Here is a 19,539-nt window from a genome sequence, read left to right as displayed (position 1 = left end):
GACTTCGAATGACGAGGATAGATAAGAGCGCTTACGACTAAGGAGCTTCTCGAATTCAAATGACACAAAGCTGTTATCGGCTCCAGTATCAAACAAACATGATGCATAAATACCATTCACAAGGAACGTACCATTGACCCGTTGTTATCCGCCTGAGCCTGACGGGCGTTGAGGTTGAAAGTTCGGGCATGGGCTGCTGGCTGCTGCTGCTGAGGCTGCTGTTGTTGTTGTTGTTGCTGGGGCTCTTGCTTGACTACCCTGTTCGGGCACCTGTTTGCGAAGTGGTTAGGGTCACCACATGCAAAGCAGACTCTAGCATTGACTGCTGGTGCTGGAGCTACTGGTTGGCCTTGAGGAGCAGGGAGTAGAGCTTGGTTGACAGTAGCTTGAGCTGGGGCTTGGCGAGGACCATAACGGCAGTTCGCAGTGAAATGACCGTAGAGGTTGCAGTGAGCGCAAAAACGACAAGCTAGACCCACTGGATGATGATACGAACATGTCGGGCAGAGTGGGTGAGGGCCTGTGTATGCACGCTTTGCTGGCGGTGCATTGATCACTGTAGCTGAGCGCTGGTGCTGCTGCTGTTGAGCTGGTACAGTTTGCAGAGGAGTGGCGTTTGTCGTGGCAACACAGCTCTTGTTGCTGGAGCTGTTGTTGTTCTTCTTCTTCCTTCTCGAGGACTTGGAGGATTGAGCAGATGAGTCGGTGGGTGTTGTAGTAGCTTGATGCAGGGACTTGGTTTGCTTATCCCAGAAACCTGACTTGACTCGCTTATCGTTGATCTCAGCGGTGAGTAGGTAGGTTTCCTCGATTGTTGCTGGCTTGGCGGCGTGAACGAAGTCGGCTACACAGTCGGGTAGACCTCGGATGTATTTCTTGATGGCTTAATCTGAGGTCTTGACTTGATCAGGACAGATGATACTAAGCTGCTTGAAGCGAGCAGTGAGAGCAGTGTTGTCTCCGTCCTTCTGATTGATTTCCCAGAACTCGTCCTCCAGCTTTTGGCGTTCATGAGGAGGGCAGAATTCTTCGATCATGATCGCTTTCAACTCCCTCCATGATAGCCCGTAAGCTGCATCATTTCCGCGCTTGTTTCGTTCGGCCGTCCACCAGTCTAGAGCACGGGACTGGAAGACGCCTGTAGCATTGAGAGTACAGAGATGCTTAGGACATCCGCTCTGGCGCAGAGTGACTTCGACCGAGTCGAACTAGTGAAACATGGCTGTCGGACCATCTTCGCCAGTAAACTCCTTTGGCCCGCATGCTTTGAACTGCTTGAAGCTGAAAGCAGCCTTTCTTGAATCCTTGGAGTTCTCAGTTCGGGATTCTTCTGACGACTTGCTAGCGTTTTCATACACCTCACTCACAGCTTTCGCCACGGTTTTGGAGATGATAGCAGCGAGACGTCGGTCTCTCTTTTCTTGGCGGGTCAGACGTTGACGTGATCCAGACGATGACATGGTCTGCAACAGACATCGTCACACGACTCAACACAATGAAATCGAATCTCACCTCACACGTCTAGACTACTAAAGCTTAGAATCACGTCGAGACACGTATCATATAAACATATAAGCACATAACCACAGATACACATAAGCACAAAAGCACCTAGAACACAGAAGCACAGGAGCACAAAACACAGACACTCGTAAATTACCTAGGCATTAATCACTGAGGTAGTCAGAAAACAGAAACCTATCCCTCAAAGTTCGCGTGTCGTTCGAATATCATATCGAATAGCATCTTAGTCGTACAGCATAGTATAGTATAAGATCGTTCTAGATTTGCGATAACTGGATGTCGAATCGAGGTAGAACAGCAATTGCAAGTCGTGTGTGTTGATAGCAAAAATCGAATAATATCCAAAACATAAGTGTAAAACAAGAAAGCACACATAAACACATAAAAGTCAACAAGAGTACCAAACGACTTTGTTAAATTCGAAACATATAAAATCGAGAGATAGATTGTCTGCGGCTACTAGACATCGACTACCCAAGACAACTCGACTATTCATAGTAGACTTGTCGTCACTTTCGACTCTAGAGGTCGTGTCTCTGCCTCGATTCTTGGGCATTCCACGCGCGTCCTCTAGGTCATACTTGTGAGTTCAGGTCGTTGGAGTCCATCGAAGCCTTGGTGAGATGAACAAAATACAGATCAAACTGCTAAGGTGAGGGTTTCACCCCTTGGCTTAGCAATTTCTTCCTTGTTTTTAGTAAAATCGAGAAGAATTTCATCAAAATGGGGGTTTCACACCTGTTTTGGTATAATTCTCCTCGTTTATTGGCAAAAATGTCGAGATGAAGGAGTAAAATCCCCATAAGTCAGGAAATTTAGCCGGGAGTTTGCGGTTTTCACACCTATTCCTGACTGAATCGCCTGACATTAGTTGAAAATTTGAGTGCAGTGATAGTGAGAGATTGCAGAATAAGGCATATAAACTGGGTCTGATGGTTCCTAACTATTGTCACACCCCAACCGATGGCGGAATCATCGGGGCGCGGCACTGAGCGAAACAGATTGTTCAGAAGTTTCCACAACAACTATCATACAATTCAGTTATATAACACGTCCCATACCGTGTCCCAAATAATAACAAGTTATCATAGAAATCAACTAAACAATATGGGAACTGTTCCGACAACTCAAATTCTTAATTATTACAGACCGAATTTAAATATCGTTTTAAGACTTCTAGACGACTAACTGTAGATCTTACTGACTACAGGTGCCAGTACAAGATCTACAGATAATTATGGCCCTGGAGCAGGTATATGGACACTGTCCTAAGGTCACTGGCTCCTAGAAGCTTATTATTGCCTCGCTTCCCTAGCACGCTAGTAGCTTAAACACCTGTCACATACGTTAAAATAAAAGTCAATACATATAATGTAAAGGTGAGTACACAAGTTTGATATAGCATATAAAGTTCGAAAGTTTACGCATAACCAAGCACGTACACAAGGGCAAACGATGCATGTAAATTATCAACATGGGACCATCGATACCAATGACTTCAAGTTGACTGTCCGAGACAGTTCGCAATACATGATTACCACCGTAATCCATGCAAGTAATTGTCCTTAGCAACCCCCGTGTGAACGGGTGCTGAGTCCAAACTATAGTACTACGTTGCTAAAGCAGGTAGATAGCACTCCACGTGTAAACATAATAAACAGCAATCATTTAGACAAGTAATACATGCAAATAGGTTAGCGTTCAAATAGTTTGTGTTGTTTGTGGATTTGATAGGTTACGTATGTAACACCCAAATGTGCTGAAAGCAAAAAGGGATCGAGTATACTCACAGTGGTTGGTTGTGGATTGAAAGGAGCACTGAGAATAGGTTAGCCTGAATAGTTCGATAACACAACGATGAGTAACGCGGAAAAAGTAAACAATGTACTTGGATCGAGTAGACCATTCGATCGGACAGCAGTTCGATCGAGTGGGCTGTTCGATTGGTTTGAAAGTCCGTTCGAACATCCGTTCGATCGGCCGGCTGGCTCGATCGGCTGGTTCCTTCAAGTGGATTGTTTCTTCCTTTGATGAGAAGGATGTGTTTGTGTATGATGGTTTGTACTACCTTTCAAGTTGGCCGATCGAACAGCTGTTCGATCGGTTAGCCCAACCGATCGGTTAGCATTGCATTGTTTTCAAATATGTCACTCGATCGGTTGGCATGCTCGATCGGGTGACATTCCAATGTTTCGAAAAGTCTAAGTGTTTTGAAGTGTAGTATCTCATGATTCGAGTAGTAATGATTACAATCGAGTGGCTTGATCGATCGAACAGTACCTCGTCAATATTACACTTCATGAGTTTGTGGGACTAAGTGCTAGTCGATCGGTTAGCCTAGCCGATCGGCTGGCATAGTCGTTCGGTTGGGCTGTTCGATCGAACAGCCTAGCCGTTCGGCCAGCTTCTCGATTCGGTGAACCTATCACTTAACACTTGGTTATTCCCGTTAATTGTTGATGTTTTAGAGATATTTTGACTACGAGTTAAACCACAAAGCTGAAGTCCCTACTTAGTCTACTGACTCGAGCAGGAATCACCCAAACTCGGTCAGAGACGGTTTGGAACCTAAGTTTAACGTTTAACCCGAAATCGGTATATCTCTCGGTAGAACCCGAATCTTGAACCATGTGTTTGTTTAGATTGATTTGTAAATCGGTTCAAGTCTCGTTTTCACCTTTTTGAGTGTAAAAGAGTTGAAAGATAGATGAAAACCCATCTTCCAATCCTTTTCCACCGTGAAATGTTAAGATCTTTGGAAGATTTTAGGTTATTTATGTGGAAATCGGTTAGATCTAAGTTATTCATGGTGGAATGATGCCAAAACTTAGTGTTCTTGAAGAACACATGATGACATCACCCAAGAACACCTAGATCTTGGTGATTTCATGGATGAAATTCAGATTTTGAAAGATAGAAAGGTGGAGAATCGATTAATGAACAAAAACGTACAAGGATTAGAGCGAAATACTTACCGGTTTGAGAGAAATCTGAGATTTAGTGAGAAGAAGAGGCTGGTCGGTCAGAGCTTTTCCAAAAGTGGAAAGTTTGACAAGGACAGCCCTATTTATAGGCTTCCAAAAGAGGAAAGGGTCAGCTGATCGAACAGCATCCCTGATCGAGCAGCTGTCCGATCGAACAGCCTGTTCGATCGGCTAGCCTGTTCGATCAGGTTGCCCTGTTCGATCGGCTTGCCTGTTCGATCAGGTTGCCCTGTTCGATCGGCTTGCCTGGTTTAGAGTGTTTCGCGACGATTTTTGATATTTCGAGTTCGATAGTTGAGGAATAGAGTAGGATAGAGTTTCTATTCAAATTACTTTTAGTCCCAACTACTATATCTAACATACAAGCATCCTTACAACCATTTCGGGTTCGATTTCCATTGAGTTTGATTCACCTTTGAGTCTTGATTGATTTGATTGATTCACCACACACTTTAACACAAAAGTAAACATGCACAAGTAACACATAAGGCACACACACACGTATAAAAGTACTAAAATCCCCACACTAGAGTTTGATGATTGATTTGATTAGCTTGATTATTGCTTGACTAGCTTTATTGCGTTGTTACTTCCTATCATTCACAGTCGGTCGTTGATACACAGTTCGATTATCGGTCGATTAGTTTGATTATACAACACTTACTCCAAATAATATGAAAATCAAAATGAACTAAAATGAAATTAATCTTTATTGATCTTTAATTCCAATAACAGTCAACACTTGACTTTGACTCTGACTTTTGGAAAACACGGGGTGTTACAGTCTCCCCTCCTTTAGGGAATTTCGTCCCGAAATTAGGCCGAGAACCGTACATCGCCGTGTGATTTTACCAATTTGATGCTTCAGATCTATCTGAACAACTGTGGGTACTTGGCCTTCATGTCACTTTCGAGTTCCCAAGTGAACTCCGCGCCTCGTTTGCCTTCCCATCGTACTTTTACAATAGGAATGCGAGAGCGTCTGAGTTGCTTGGTCTGTCGGTCCATGATTTCGACAGGCTTTTCCACGAAGTGTAGTGTCTCATTGACCTGAAGATCGTCGAGTGGTATTATTGCGTCGTGGTCGGCTACGCATTTTCGAAGGTTTGAAATATGGAAAGTTGGGTGGACATTGCTGAGTTCCTCCGGTAATTCGAGTTTGTAGGCAACTTTACCGATCCTTTCCAGAATCTTAAAAGGTCCAACAAATCGAGGCGCAAGTTTCCCTCTTTTGCCGAATCGGACTACTCCCTTCCAAGGTGATACCTTTAGGAGCACGTAGTCGCCAACTGCAAATTCGCGGGGCCTGCGTCGTTTATCGGCGTACATCTTTTGTCTGTCCCGGGCCTTTACCAAATTTTCCCTTATCTGGTGGATCTTGTCAGTCGTTTCTTGCAGAATCTCGGGCCCAGTCAATTGTGAATGACCGACCTCGTGCCATACAATAGGCGAGCGACATCTCCTACCATACAAGGCTTCGAAAGGTGCCATTTCGATGCTGGAGTGATAGCTATTATTATACGAAAATTCGACTAACGGTAGGTGTTTGCTCCAACTACCACCAAAATCGATAACACACGCACGGAGCATGTCTTCAATAGTACGAATCGTTCTTTCAGTCTGCCCGTCGGTTTGCGGATGGAATGCGGTACTCAAATTCAGCGTCGTACCAAGAGCTGCTTGAAAAGTTTCCCACAATCTCGATGTAAACCGAGCATCGCGATCAGAAATGATGTCTCGAGGCGTACCATGATTCTTAATGATCTCGTCGGTGTAGATTTGGGCTAGCTTGGCCACCTTATAGTCTTCTCGTATTGGCAAAAAGTGGGCTGATTTGGTTAGACGGTCGACTATAACCCAAATACTGTCGTGACCTGATGGCGTGGTCGGAAGCTTAGTTATGAAATCCATAGCTATGCTTTCCCACTTCCATACGGGTATCGGCGGTTGTTCGAGTAAGCCTGAAGGTCTTTGGTGTTCAGCCTTGACTCTTGCACAAGTTAAACAGCTACCAACATATAGAGCAATATCCCTTTTCATCCCAGGCCACCAGTACTTGTAGCGGATGTCCTGGTACATTTTGTCCGCACCGGGATGAATGGAATATCGGGATTTGTGGGCTTCGTTCATGATGATCTTTCGCAAATCTGTCCTCCTCGGAACCCAGATTCGGTCCAGATAGTAGAATATCCCGTTGGCTTTGCTCACGAGTTGAGTTCCATCATGATAGATTCGTTCTTTCTTCAACGTACGCTCGTTAAAGCAAGCGTGTTGTGCTTCGCGGATGAGAGCTTCGAGGTTATACTGAGCCTGGATGTTTCGAACACCTATCACGTAATTCTTTCTGCTGAGGGCGTCTGCAACTACATTCGCCTTGCCTGGGTGATAACGGATCTCACAGTCGTAATCGTTGAGAAGTTCTACCCATCGGCGTTGACGCATATTGAGTTCTTTCTGGTTAAAGATATGTTGTAGGCTCTTGTGATCGGTGAAGATCGTACACTTTGTACCATACAGGTAGTGTCGCCAAATCTTTAAGGCAAAGACAACTGCGCCTAGCTCAAGGTCATGGGTTGTATAGTTCTTCTCGTGGATTTTGAGCTGTCGAGATGCGTAAGCTATAACCTTGTCTCGTTGCATGAGAACACAGCCAAGTCCAAGGTTTGAAGCATCACAATAGACAACGAAGTCATCGCTTCCGTCCGGCAGTGTAAGAACTGGTGCATGGCACAGCATGTGTTTGAGGGTTTGGAAAGCAGTCTCCTGCGCGGTTCCCCACACAAAAGGCTTGTCTTTATGAGTAAGGGAGGTAAGTGGTACAGCAATCTTCGAGAATCCTTCGATGAATCGCCGGTAGTAACCGGCTAATCCGAGAAAAGAGCGAACTTCTGACGGATTCTTCGGCGTAACCCATCCCTTGACTGCCTCAATCTTTGTAGGATCAACGTGTATACCCCGACTATTCACAATGTGACCCAGAAATTGAACCTCCTCCAACCAGAACTCACACTTGGAGAACTTGGCGTAGAGTTGGTTTCCCTGAAGCAACTCGAGAACCAATCGCAAATGCTGCGCATGTTCGGCCCTCGATCTGGAATAGATCAGGACATCGTCGATGAATACAATGACGAAACGGTCTAAAAACGGTTTACACACGCGATTCATCAGATCCATAAAGACCGCGGGTGCGTTGGTCAAACCAAAAGGCATGACAACAAATTCGTAGTGGCCGTATCGGGTTCGAAAAGCGGTTTTGGGTATGTCTTCCTCTTGAATCCGCAACTGATGGTAGCCTGAACGTAGATCGATCTTGGAGAAACACTGAGCACCTTGTAGTTGGTCAAACAGATCATCGATTCTTGGTAAGGGGTATCGGTTCTTGATGGTCAGCTTGTTCAATTCCCGGTAATCGATGCACATTCGGAACGACCCGTCTTTCTTTTTGACGAAAAGGACTGGTGCGCCCCATGGAGAAGTGCTCGGGCGAATGAAGCCTTTTTCAAGTAACTCTTGGAGTTGGTTTGAGAGTTCTCGCATCTCAGATGGAGCGAGTCGATACGGAGCTTTGGCCACTGGGTTGGCTCCTGGAATAAGGTCGATTCGAAAGTCGATATCACGACTAGGAGGTAATCCAGGAAGATCATCAGGGAACACCTGAGGAAATTCTCGGACAACGGGGACATCCTTGACTTCAACTTTCTTTTTCTTGTCCGTCTCTGCTACAACAATGTTGGCCAAGAAGGCTCGATATTCCTTGCGGAGATATTTGCGAGCTTGAAGACAGGACATGAGCTTGAGATCTTTTGCAGTAGTTTCACCATAAACACATAGAATATCACCACTAGCTAGCACAAAACGAATCATCTTATCGGCACACACAACTTCAGCATGGTTTTCACGAAGAAAGTCCATGCCTACTATGACATCGAAACTTCCGAGCTGCATTGGAATGAGATTAATCGGGAATATATGATTGTTGAGCTCGAGAGTACAATCACGGAGCACAGAATTGACAGCAATGGTTCTTCCGGTAGCGACTTCTACTTCGAAGGGTGACGAAAGATAAGAGCGCTTACGTCTAAGAAGTTTCTCAAACTCAAATGACACAAAGCAGTTATCGGCTCCAGTATCAAACAAACATGATGCATATATACCATTCACAAGGAACGTACCATTGACCACGTTGTTATCAGCTTGAGCCTGGCGTGCGTTGATGTTGAAAGTTCTGGCGTGAGCGGCTTGTTGTTGAGGCTGCTGTTGTTGTTGCTGGGGTTGTTGGGCTTCTTGTTTCACCACTCTGTTCGGGCACCGGTTTGCGAAGTGGTTAGGGTCACCACATGCAAAGCAGGTCCGAACATTGTTTGCCGGGGCCTGTGCAGCTTGAGGAGCTTGAGGAGCAGGTAGCAGGGCTTGGTTAACAGCGGCTTGAGCTTGCGTTTGACGAGGACCATAGCGGCAATTCGCAGTGAAATGCCCGTAAACGTTGCAGTGGGCACAGTAACGGCAGGCCACACCCACCGGGTGATGATAAGAACATGTAGCACAGAGTGGGTGGGGGCCGGTGTACGCACGCTTAGCTGGCGGCGCATTGATCACTGGCGCAGTGCGCTGTGGTTGTTGCTGTTGTGGCGGTACTGACTGAAGAGGAGCAGCATTGGTTGTGGCGGCACAACCCTTGTTCTTCTTTCTCCTTCTCGAGGACTTGGAGGCTTGAGCAGTAGGGTTGTCGGTTGATGCGGTAGTAACTTGATGCAACGACTTGGATGGCTTATCCCAGACTCCAGCCTTAACTCGCTTGTCGTTAATCTCGGCAGCGAGTAGGTAGGTTTCCTCGATTGATGCGGGTTTGGCGGCGAACACATAATCTGCAACACAATCCGGAAGAGCACGGATGTATTTCTTGATGGTCATCTCGGGAGTCTTGACCTGGTCTGGACAGATAATGCTCAGTTGCTTGAAACGGGCGGTGAGACCAGCGTTGTCGCCCTCCTTCTGCTTGATGGTCCAGAACTCATCCTCCAACTTTTGGCGTTCGTGGGGAGGACAGAACTCGTCCAGCATGATAGCCTTCAGTTCCTCCCACGTCAGCTCGTAGGCAGCGTCGTTCCCGCGCTTATTCCTTTCGGCTGTCCACCAGTCCAATGCCCGCGACTGGAAGACACCGGTAGCATTGAGAGTTCGAAGATGATCCGGGCATCCGCTTTGACGAAGGGTAACTTCCACATAGTCAAACCAGTGAAATAAGCCTGTAGGGCCCTCTTCACCGGTGAACTCCTTCGGTCCACATGCCTTAAATTGCTTGAAACTGAACGAAGTTTTGCTGGGTTCAGTGAGGGTTCGGGATTCTTCCGACGACTTGCTGGTGTTTTCGTACACCTCACTGACAGCTTTTGCTACAGACCTTGAGATGAGCTTGGCGAGACGTCGGTCTCTCTTTTCCTGACGGGTAAGGTTTTGGCGGATTCTTGATGATGACGACATGGTCTGCAATAGACATCGCCATAGGGCTCAACACAACGAATTCGAATCTCGCACGTCTTAGTTTACTAAAGCTTAGAATCACGTCGCATCTCACGTCACGTAACACATATAATCACATAAGCACATAATCATAGAGGCACATAAGCACAGAAGCAATTTGGGCACATAAGCAATTAAGCAAGTAGAGCACTTAATTTCCTAAACACGTACTAAATTTTATCACAGAGGTAGTCAGAAAACAGAAACCTATAGCCACAAGTCGAGTGTCATTCGTTTTGCATATCGGATAGCATCACATTGTATCGTCTAACTTAGTCGTATAGCGTAGCATAGCACACTGGTTTTGTTTAGATCACATCAACAGGGATTTGAATCGAGATAGGATAGCAACAAAAGTCACGCAGATTGATAACAAATGGAGTAACCAACAAATCTCAAAACATGTAAACAGGTAAATCATATAAAATCAACAAAGCAACACTCAAAATCGGAAAATGGATTGTCTGCGGCTACTAGACTTTGACTAACCATGGCAATTTAACTATTCACAGTTGACTTGTCGTCACTTTCGACTCTAGGGGACATGTTTCTGCCTCGATTCTTGGGCATTATGCATGCGCATTCTAGGCCATACTCGTGAGTTCAGGTCGTTGGAGTCCGTCAATTGCCTTGGCGAGATGAAATAAAGTTGGAATAACTGCCAAGGTTAGGGTTTCACCCCTAGCTCAGCAATTTCTTCCTTGTTTTAAGAAAATTTTAGAGGAAAGTTTTCATCAAATTACGGGTTTCAGCCCTAATTTGGTATAATTCTCCCCCGTTTGTTGATAGAAATTTGCACAAAGTAATTGGCAAAATTTGTAATCTAGGCAGGAATTCGCGGGTTTCACTCCTAATCCCGTCCAAATTACAAAATTTGGCTCGGAGTTCGGATGTAATGATAGAATAGAAGGAAACAATCATAAAATAAGCACATAAACTTGGTCTCTTGGTTCCTAACTATAGTCTAGGTCTCTAAGACAGCGATCCGGACTAGATCGTGTCTAACCTAATTCCCTATAGTTATGGCTCTGATACCAATCTGTCACACCCCAACCGATGGCGGAATCATCGGGGCGCGGCACTGAGCGAAACAGATTGTTCAGAAGTTTCCACAACAACTATCATACAATTCAGTTATATAACACGTCCCATACCGTGTCCCAAATAATAACAAGTTATCATAGAAATCAACTAAACAATATGGGAACTGTTCCGACAACTCAAATTCTTAATTATTACAGACCGAATTTAAATATCGTTTTAAGACTTCTAGACGACTAACTGTAGATCTTACTGACTACAGGTGCCAGTACAAGATCTACAGATAATTATGGCCCTGGAGCAGGTATATGGACACTGTCCTAAGGTCACTGGCTCCTAGAAGCTTATTATTGCCTCGCTTCCCTAGCACGCTAGTAGCTTAAACACCTGTCACATACGTTAAAATAAAAGTCAATACATATAATGTAAAGGTGAGTACACAAGTTTGATATAGCATATAAAGTTCGAAAGTTTACGCATAACCAAGCACGTACACAAGGGCAAACGATGCATGTAAATTATCAACATGGGACCATCGATACCAATGACTTCAAGTTGACTGTCCGAGACAGTTCGCAATACATGATTACCACCGTAATCCATGCAAGTAATTGTCCTTAGCAACCCCCGTGTGAACGGGTGCTGAGTCCAAACTATAGTACTACGTTGCTAAAGCAGGTAGATAGCACTCCACGTGTAAACATAATAAACAGCAATCATTTAGACAAGTAATACATGCAAATAGGTTAGCGTTCAAATAGTTTGTGTTGTTTGTGGATTTGATAGGTTACGTATGTAACACCCAAATGTGCTGAAAGCAAAAAGGGATCGAGTATACTCACAGTGGTTGGTTGTGGATTGAAAGGAGCACTGAGAATAGGTTAGCCTGAATAGTTCGATAACACAACGATGAGTAACGCGGAAAAAGTAAACAATGTACTTGGATCGAGTAGACCATTCGATCGGACAGCAGTTCGATCGAGTGGGCTGTTCGATTGGTTTGAAAGTCCGTTCGAACATCCGTTCGATCGGCCGGCTGGCTCGATCGGCTGGTTCCTTCAAGTGGATTGTTTCTTCCTTTGATGAGAAGGATGTGTTTGTGTATGATGGTTTGTACTACCTTTCAAGTTGGCCGATCGAACAGCTGTTCGATCGGTTAGCCCAACCGATCGGTTAGCATTGCATTGTTTTCAAATATGTCACTCGATCGGTTGGCATGCTCGATCGGGTGACATTCCAATGTTTCGAAAAGTCTAAGTGTTTTGAAGTGTAGTATCTCATGATTCGAGTAGTAATGATTACAATCGAGTGGCTTGATCGATCGAACAGTACCTCGTCAATATTACACTTCATGAGTTTGTGGGACTAAGTGCTAGTCGATCGGTTAGCCTAGCCGATCGGCTGGCATAGTCGTTCGGTTGGGCTGTTCGATCGAACAGCCTAGCCGTTCGGCCAGCTTCTCGATTCGGTGAACCTATCACTTAACACTTGGTTATTCCCGTTAATTGTTGATGTTTTAGAGATATTTTGACTACGAGTTGAACCACAAAGCTGAAGTCCCTACTTAGTCTACTGACTCGAGCAGGAATCACCCAAACTCGGTCAGAGACGGTTTGGAACCTAAGTTTAACGTTTAACCCGAAATCGGTATATCTCTCGGTAGAACCCGAATCTTGAACCATGTGTTTGTTTAGATTGATTTGTAAATCGGTTCAAGTCTCGTTTTCACCTTTTTGAGTGTAAAAGAGTTGAAAGATAGATGAAAACCCATCTTCCAATCCTTTTCCACCGTGAAATGTTAAGATCTTTGGAAGATTTTAGGTTATTTATGTGGAAATCGGTTAGATCTAAGTTATTCATGGTGGAATGATGCCAAAACTTAGTGTTCTTGAAGAACACATGATGACATCACCCAAGAACACCTAGATCTTGGTGATTTCATGGATGAAATTCAGATTTTGAAAGATAGAAAGGTGGAGAATCGATTAATGAACAAAAACGTACAAGGATTAGAGCGAAATACTTACCGGTTTGAGAGAAATCTGAGATTTAGTGAGAAGAAGAGGCTGGTCGGTCAGAGCTTTTCCAAAAGTGGAAAGTTTGACAAGGACAGCCCTATTTATAGGCTTCCAAAAGAGGAAAGGGTCAGCTGATCGAACAGCATCCCTGATCGAGCAGCTGTCCGATCGAACAGCCTGTTCGATCGGCTAGCCTGTTCGATCAGGTTGCCCTGTTCGATCGGCTTGCCTGTTCGATCAGGTTGCCCTGTTCGATCGGCTTGCCTGGTTTAGAGTGTTTCGCGACGATTTTTGATATTTCGAGTTCGATAGTTGAGGAATAGAGTAGGATAGAGTTTCTATTCAAATTACTTTTAGTCCCAACTACTATATCTAACATACAAGCATCCTTACAACCATTTCGGGTTCGATTTCCATTGAGTTTGATTCACCTTTGAGTCTTGATTGATTTGATTGATTCACCACACACTTTAACACAAAAGTAAACATGCACAAGTAACACATAAGGCACACACACACGTATAAAAGTACTAAAATCCCCACACTAGAGTTTGATGATTGATTTGATTAGCTTGATTATTGCTTGACTAGCTTTATTGCGTTGTTACTTCCTATCATTCACAGTCGGTCGTTGATACACAGTTCGATTATCGGTCGATTAGTTTGATTATACAACACTTACTCCAAATAATATGAAAATCAAAATGAACTAAAATGAAATTAATCTTTATTGATCTTTAATTCCAATAACAGTCAACACTTGACTTTGACTCTGACTTTTGGAAAACACGGGGTGTTACAACTATAGTCTAGGTCTCTAAGACAGCGACCCGGACTAGGTCGTGTCTGCCTAATTCCCTATAGTTATGGCTCTGATACCAATCTGTCACACCCCAACCGATGGCGGAATCATCGGGGCGCGGCACTGAGCGAAACAGATTGTTCAAAGAAATTCCATAACAACTATTATTACCAAATAGTTTTAAATATCACGTCCCATACCGTGACCCATAAGATAAATCTAGTTATTACAGACATAGATATTCTTCAAACAAAACATGTTCCGTCAACTCAGATTTAACATATAAATATAAATCGTCTTGGTTTCTAGACTCTCCCTAGCCTCGATTTCATCACCACACGTCTACGCATCCTAGCAACTTAAGCACCTGTCACATACGTTAAAATAAAGTCAATACATAAAATGTAAAGGTGAGCATACAAGTTTGATAATAGCATATAGAGTTCGAATAGTTTACGCATAACCAGCACGTACACAGATAGCAATGATGCATGTAAATTATCGACATGGACCTATCAATACCAGTGATTGCGGGTTGATTGTCCGAGACAGTTCGCAATACATGATCACCACCGTAGATCATGCAAGTAGATTGTCCTTAACAACCCCCGTGTGAACGGGTGCTGAGTCCAAACTATAGTACTACGTTGCTAAGGCAGGTAGACAGCTTTCCACGTGTAAACATAATAACAAGCATACATTTAATCACGTAATACATGCAATCGGTTAGCGTTCAAATAGTTTGTATAGTGTGTTTGTTTGTGATTTGATAGGTAACGTATGTAACACCCAAAAGTGCTAAAGCAAAAAGGGGTTCGAGTATACTCATAGTGATTGATTGTGGATTGAAGGGAGCGCTAAGAGTAGGATTAGCCTGAATAGTTCGATAGCATAACGATAAGTAACACAGAAAGGTAAACAAGTATGGATGGATCGAATGGGCTGGTCGATCAAACGGCAGGTTCGATCGAACGGCCCGTTCGATCGGCTGGTATATCCGATTGGACAGTCCTGTTCGATCGGCCGGCTGGCTCGATCGGCTGAACTATTCGAGTGGATTGTTTCTTCCTCTGGTGGGTTTGTGTTAGGGGATTTGAACTTTGGAAGTTTTTGTTGCAGTATTTGAGAACACTGAAGTGTTCCTACCCTTTCGAGTCGTTCGATCGAACGAACGGTTCGTTCGATCGGCTAGCTCACTCGATCGGCTAGGAGCCTCATGTTAGTCCCCAACTGAATGTCACTCGATCGGACAGTCTGTTCGATCGGCTGACATTCTCTACTACGAACAAGTTGTGAAAACGATTAAGTGTTGAAGCATAGTATCTCATGATCCGTACAGTAATGTTTACCCATTGAGTGGCCCATTCGATTGAACATTACTTCTTCAATACTATTCTTCAAAAGTTCGGGAGTGTGGGGCCATGTGCTAGCCGATCGGCTGGCCCGGTCGATCGGCTGGCGTATCCGATCGGCTGGGCTGTTTGACAGCCTAGCCGTTCGGCCAGCATTTCTGACCTGGTCGGCCTTTCGTCTAACACCTGATTGTTTGTTTATTTGTTATTCTTTCAAGGTATCTTGACAACGTGTTGAACTATGATAACTTTCGTTCCCACCTGTTCCCTTGGCTCGAACAGGAATCACCCAAGTCCGGCCGGTTGAACGGTTTGGAATGTCGGTTTAGAGTTTAACCGTTATCGGTGAACCTTGTTTATAGACCCGAATCTTGAACCTTCTAAACCATCTGAATGGTTGGTTAGCCGGTTCAAGCTCCGTTTCTACCGGTTTGAAGGCATTGAGTGTAAAAGAATTGAAAGAAAGTTGAGATTCCTTCTTTCAATCTTTCACAACTTAAAAATGTTTAGATCTATGAAAGATCTTAACTTGTTTGTGTGGAAATCGGTTAGATCTAAGCTATTCATGGTTGGATGATGTCAAAGTTTGAAGTTCATCAAGAACACCATGATGACATCACCCAAGAACACTTAGGTCTTGGTGATTTCACGGTTAGAATTCAAGTTTTGAAAGATAGAAAGGTGTAGAATCTAGCAATGATCAAAAACATGCAAGATTTAGAGTGAAAACTTACCGGAGTTGAGAGAAATCTGAGAAAAAGTGGAGAAGATAGCTGGTTCGGTCAGAGCTTTCCAAAAGTGGAAAGTATGACAATGACAGCCCTATTTATAGGCTTCCAAAAGAGGAAAGTGTCAGCCGATCGGCTGGGAGATTCGATCAAGTGGGCTGCTCGATCGGCTGGCAAGGTGCTAGCCGATCGGCTGGCCTGTTCGATCAGGATGCTTCCAGTTCGATCCGCCACGCACTTTGAGTATTTTGCGACGATTTTCGACGTTTCGATTTTGATGGACGATGATACGAATACGATATGGTTCCTAGTCAAATTACCTTCAGTAGTTGGGACTATATCTACATACAAGCATCTATATTTCATGTTTCGATGCCGGTTTCGATTGAGTTTGATTGCCTTTCGAGTTTCGATTCGATTTTCGATTTGATTGCTTGAATACCACAGCCAACATAAAGTAAACACGCACAATTAACACATAAGGCACACACACACGTATAACAATACCATAATTCGCATAATTCGAGTCTCGAGTTCGTTTGATTGTTAGATCGGTTTGATTTCTGATTAGATTAACTTTATCGCATTGTTACTTCCTATCATTCACAGTCGTAGATCGGTTCGCATTAAAACACGTTCGATTACTTCGATTCTTGCTGATTACAACACTTACTCCACATAATACAACTAAAACACGAAATCGACTATCTACAGTCAAAGAAAGTCAAAGTTGACTTGGACTTTGACTTTGACTTTGACATTCGAAAACACGGGGTGTTACACAGGGCCCCTAAAACTCAAGGGGGGTAAAACCTAGCTAACAATTATCAACATAATTCGTTGTCACAGTAGAATTTCATAAAGCTGCCAAGTCAGCAAGGCTAGTCCCGAACCCAGCTAGCCTATAAATAGACTGCTTCCCTTACGGACCGTAAGGGATATGGCTTACGGTCCGTAAGCATGTCCCAAAAATTTGTATAAATAGCCGACCTTGGGACTTGCATTCTGTCTTTGAAACGACGTAAATTTGCTTTACGTAGGACGAGTTATAGCAGAAACAATACAAGTAACACACACAATTCACGAAGTGCTGCCGCAATCAGGGTAATAACTCGATCGCTATTACGATTCAACGTCCGATCGATTATAACTATCCAACGATTGTTTGAGTGCTGCTCAAATTGAGTTTATACTTTGTTATTCATCGTGATTTCGACTTGAATGTTTGAGTGTTGTTCGAATTCGGACTATACTCTGTCATTCGTTGTGAATCAGTTGAATTGTTAAGTATTGCACCGTACTAATCGTTGTGAGGGTTTAATCTCGTGAATTATCGTAACTGCTGTATTACTTACTAACCCGTTTGTGTGCATTGTTATTTAAATTAGGTTAAATCAAAAGCTAAATCAGTAGGCTTATACTCTGCTCGTTAAATCTGGAATGTGAGTTATTCTCTTTTTATCAACTGTTTTACAAAACTCCAAGTTATTTTCAAAGTTATAATTACAGGGATTAAGTCTTTGTAATCACCAAGTTACAGCCGGTATGTGGGGTTTTGTATACATTACTTGATAATCTTCACCATTGGACAACGAGTTAGCCAATGGGTGATATGACCATAGTCACAGACACCATTGGACAACAGGAGGGCCAATGGGTCGAGTGACAAGTACTGTGGGTAGTTGGTTTGATATCAGAAACATTGTAATCGCTCTTAATACTGTAAATTATAACCACCGTATTGTTTTCAGTAAAATGAATGATTCACTCAGTATTTCCCCGCTGACAAAAACTTTTTCAAACATGTTTCAGGTGATCTGTTGTGATCCAAGAAAAGTGCCGTGAAGCACTACAAGCTCAGAAAAGTGGCTCAATGTGAATAAATAAAGAAACATGTTTTGAGAAATAAAGATTTCCCTGTGAAATCATCTTATTGTAAATTATGGAATTTTATCCCTAAAACTTTATGTAATATATTAAACGGGCATTTTTAGTATTAAAAGATCCTGTAGTAAAGACTTCCGCTGTCACTTAAATTAGATACCACGGGATTCCTGTCTCGCGGCTCTTAAACCGGGTCAAACCGGGGCCGAGGGCCGTGACAGGTTTGGTCATTTTCCCACCTCCAATCACCTTACAACTGTCACACCCGGTCGTAGCGGAAGCGCGCAGTGTGAACTTGATTGGTTTTCATTGCATACGATGTAAGTAAACAAACTATATGAATAAAATATGCACGATGTTCATCCATTCCAAGATATGCAAAGTTTACAAGTCACAAGTTTGTCTTCAACGACATTACACGTTATACTATTTCAAACGACTTGTACCAAAAATTATAGTTTTAACAGATCGAGGTTTTTGCATTCCATCTTTCGCACAAGCGCGGGAGATGTGAACCAAATCCTCCATAAGGATGACATCGCTTTCTTGGCATGCTTGTTCTTGTTTCATGAAGTGCAAGGATCCACTAGTTGCCTGAAATACATGTGAGTTTGAAAAGTCAACATAAAGTTGGTGAATTCATGTGATTGTTTACTTTGTATCAAATGAATCTCAAAAACATTTGAAAACCTTGTATTGAAAACCAGTATGTGAAAGCGTCTATGAAACTCAAGGATCATTAATGTTTTGCAAATACATTAATATGTGTGCCACATAAGTAAGCAACCAAACCCAGACAATAAATTCGGACTCTTCCGATCTAGGACCACAAAAGCACCCTTAAAAGGTTAACAAACCAGGAGTGAAGCTCACATGAAACTCAATAGATCTGCGCCTTTTGCACCATGGTCATTCCGATTAATGGTTACTCTTGTTCAATTTTCTACTTATGTGCAAATGATCTAAAGTAATTTCATTCCATAGCTAACATACCATTATTGTAACATGTATTTCCCCTCGATTATTTAACAATAAAACATTGAAAAGTTTGAAAGGAGGGGCATTAACTTACAATTTTTGCGTTCCGTATAGTAGTACTAATATATGCGAGCGTCCATGTACGTGTGTAACCTACAAGGGTGCTAATTTCATTAGACACTTAGGTCTTGTTGGACCTCGTACAAGTTGTTCATCTTGAATTCTCGGTATGTATTTATTTGTTATATAGAACACTTAGGTGGTGGTGCGACAGTACTGAATGATCATAGTGTGTATCTATTTTTTATTTGATTAACTTTATTTTTCTTTTTTATTAAATAAATTATGTCAACATATTTAATATAGATAAAAAAATAAATGTCACCTAAGATAGTTTACCTCCTCATTCAGGTTAAGGTTAATTATAGGAGATTAGCAAATAAAATAAACTTTAATGAGTTAATTCGAAACAATTTTTTTTTTATGAGTGACCTAATTGAAACACTCCTAAAACTTGGTTATCATTTTGTGAAATATACCTGTTAATTTAACTTGTAAGCTAATTACGGAAGTGGCTTCAAATTAGCTTTACGTATAATTATTTAAAAATGGTTTACTTAAATAATTGAAAAGGTTTAATTAAATAATAAGAGAAAAAGAAAAATTGTGTTTTATATATTACTAGAGTTAATTTTGTGGTTAGTCCCT

The sequence above is a fragment of the Helianthus annuus genome, chromosome 6 (assembly GCF_002127325.2).
Source record: "Helianthus annuus cultivar XRQ/B chromosome 6, HanXRQr2.0-SUNRISE, whole genome shotgun sequence".
Taxonomy (NCBI): domain Eukaryota; kingdom Viridiplantae; phylum Streptophyta; class Magnoliopsida; order Asterales; family Asteraceae; genus Helianthus; species Helianthus annuus.
Note: the sequence above shows the minus strand (reverse complement) of the source record.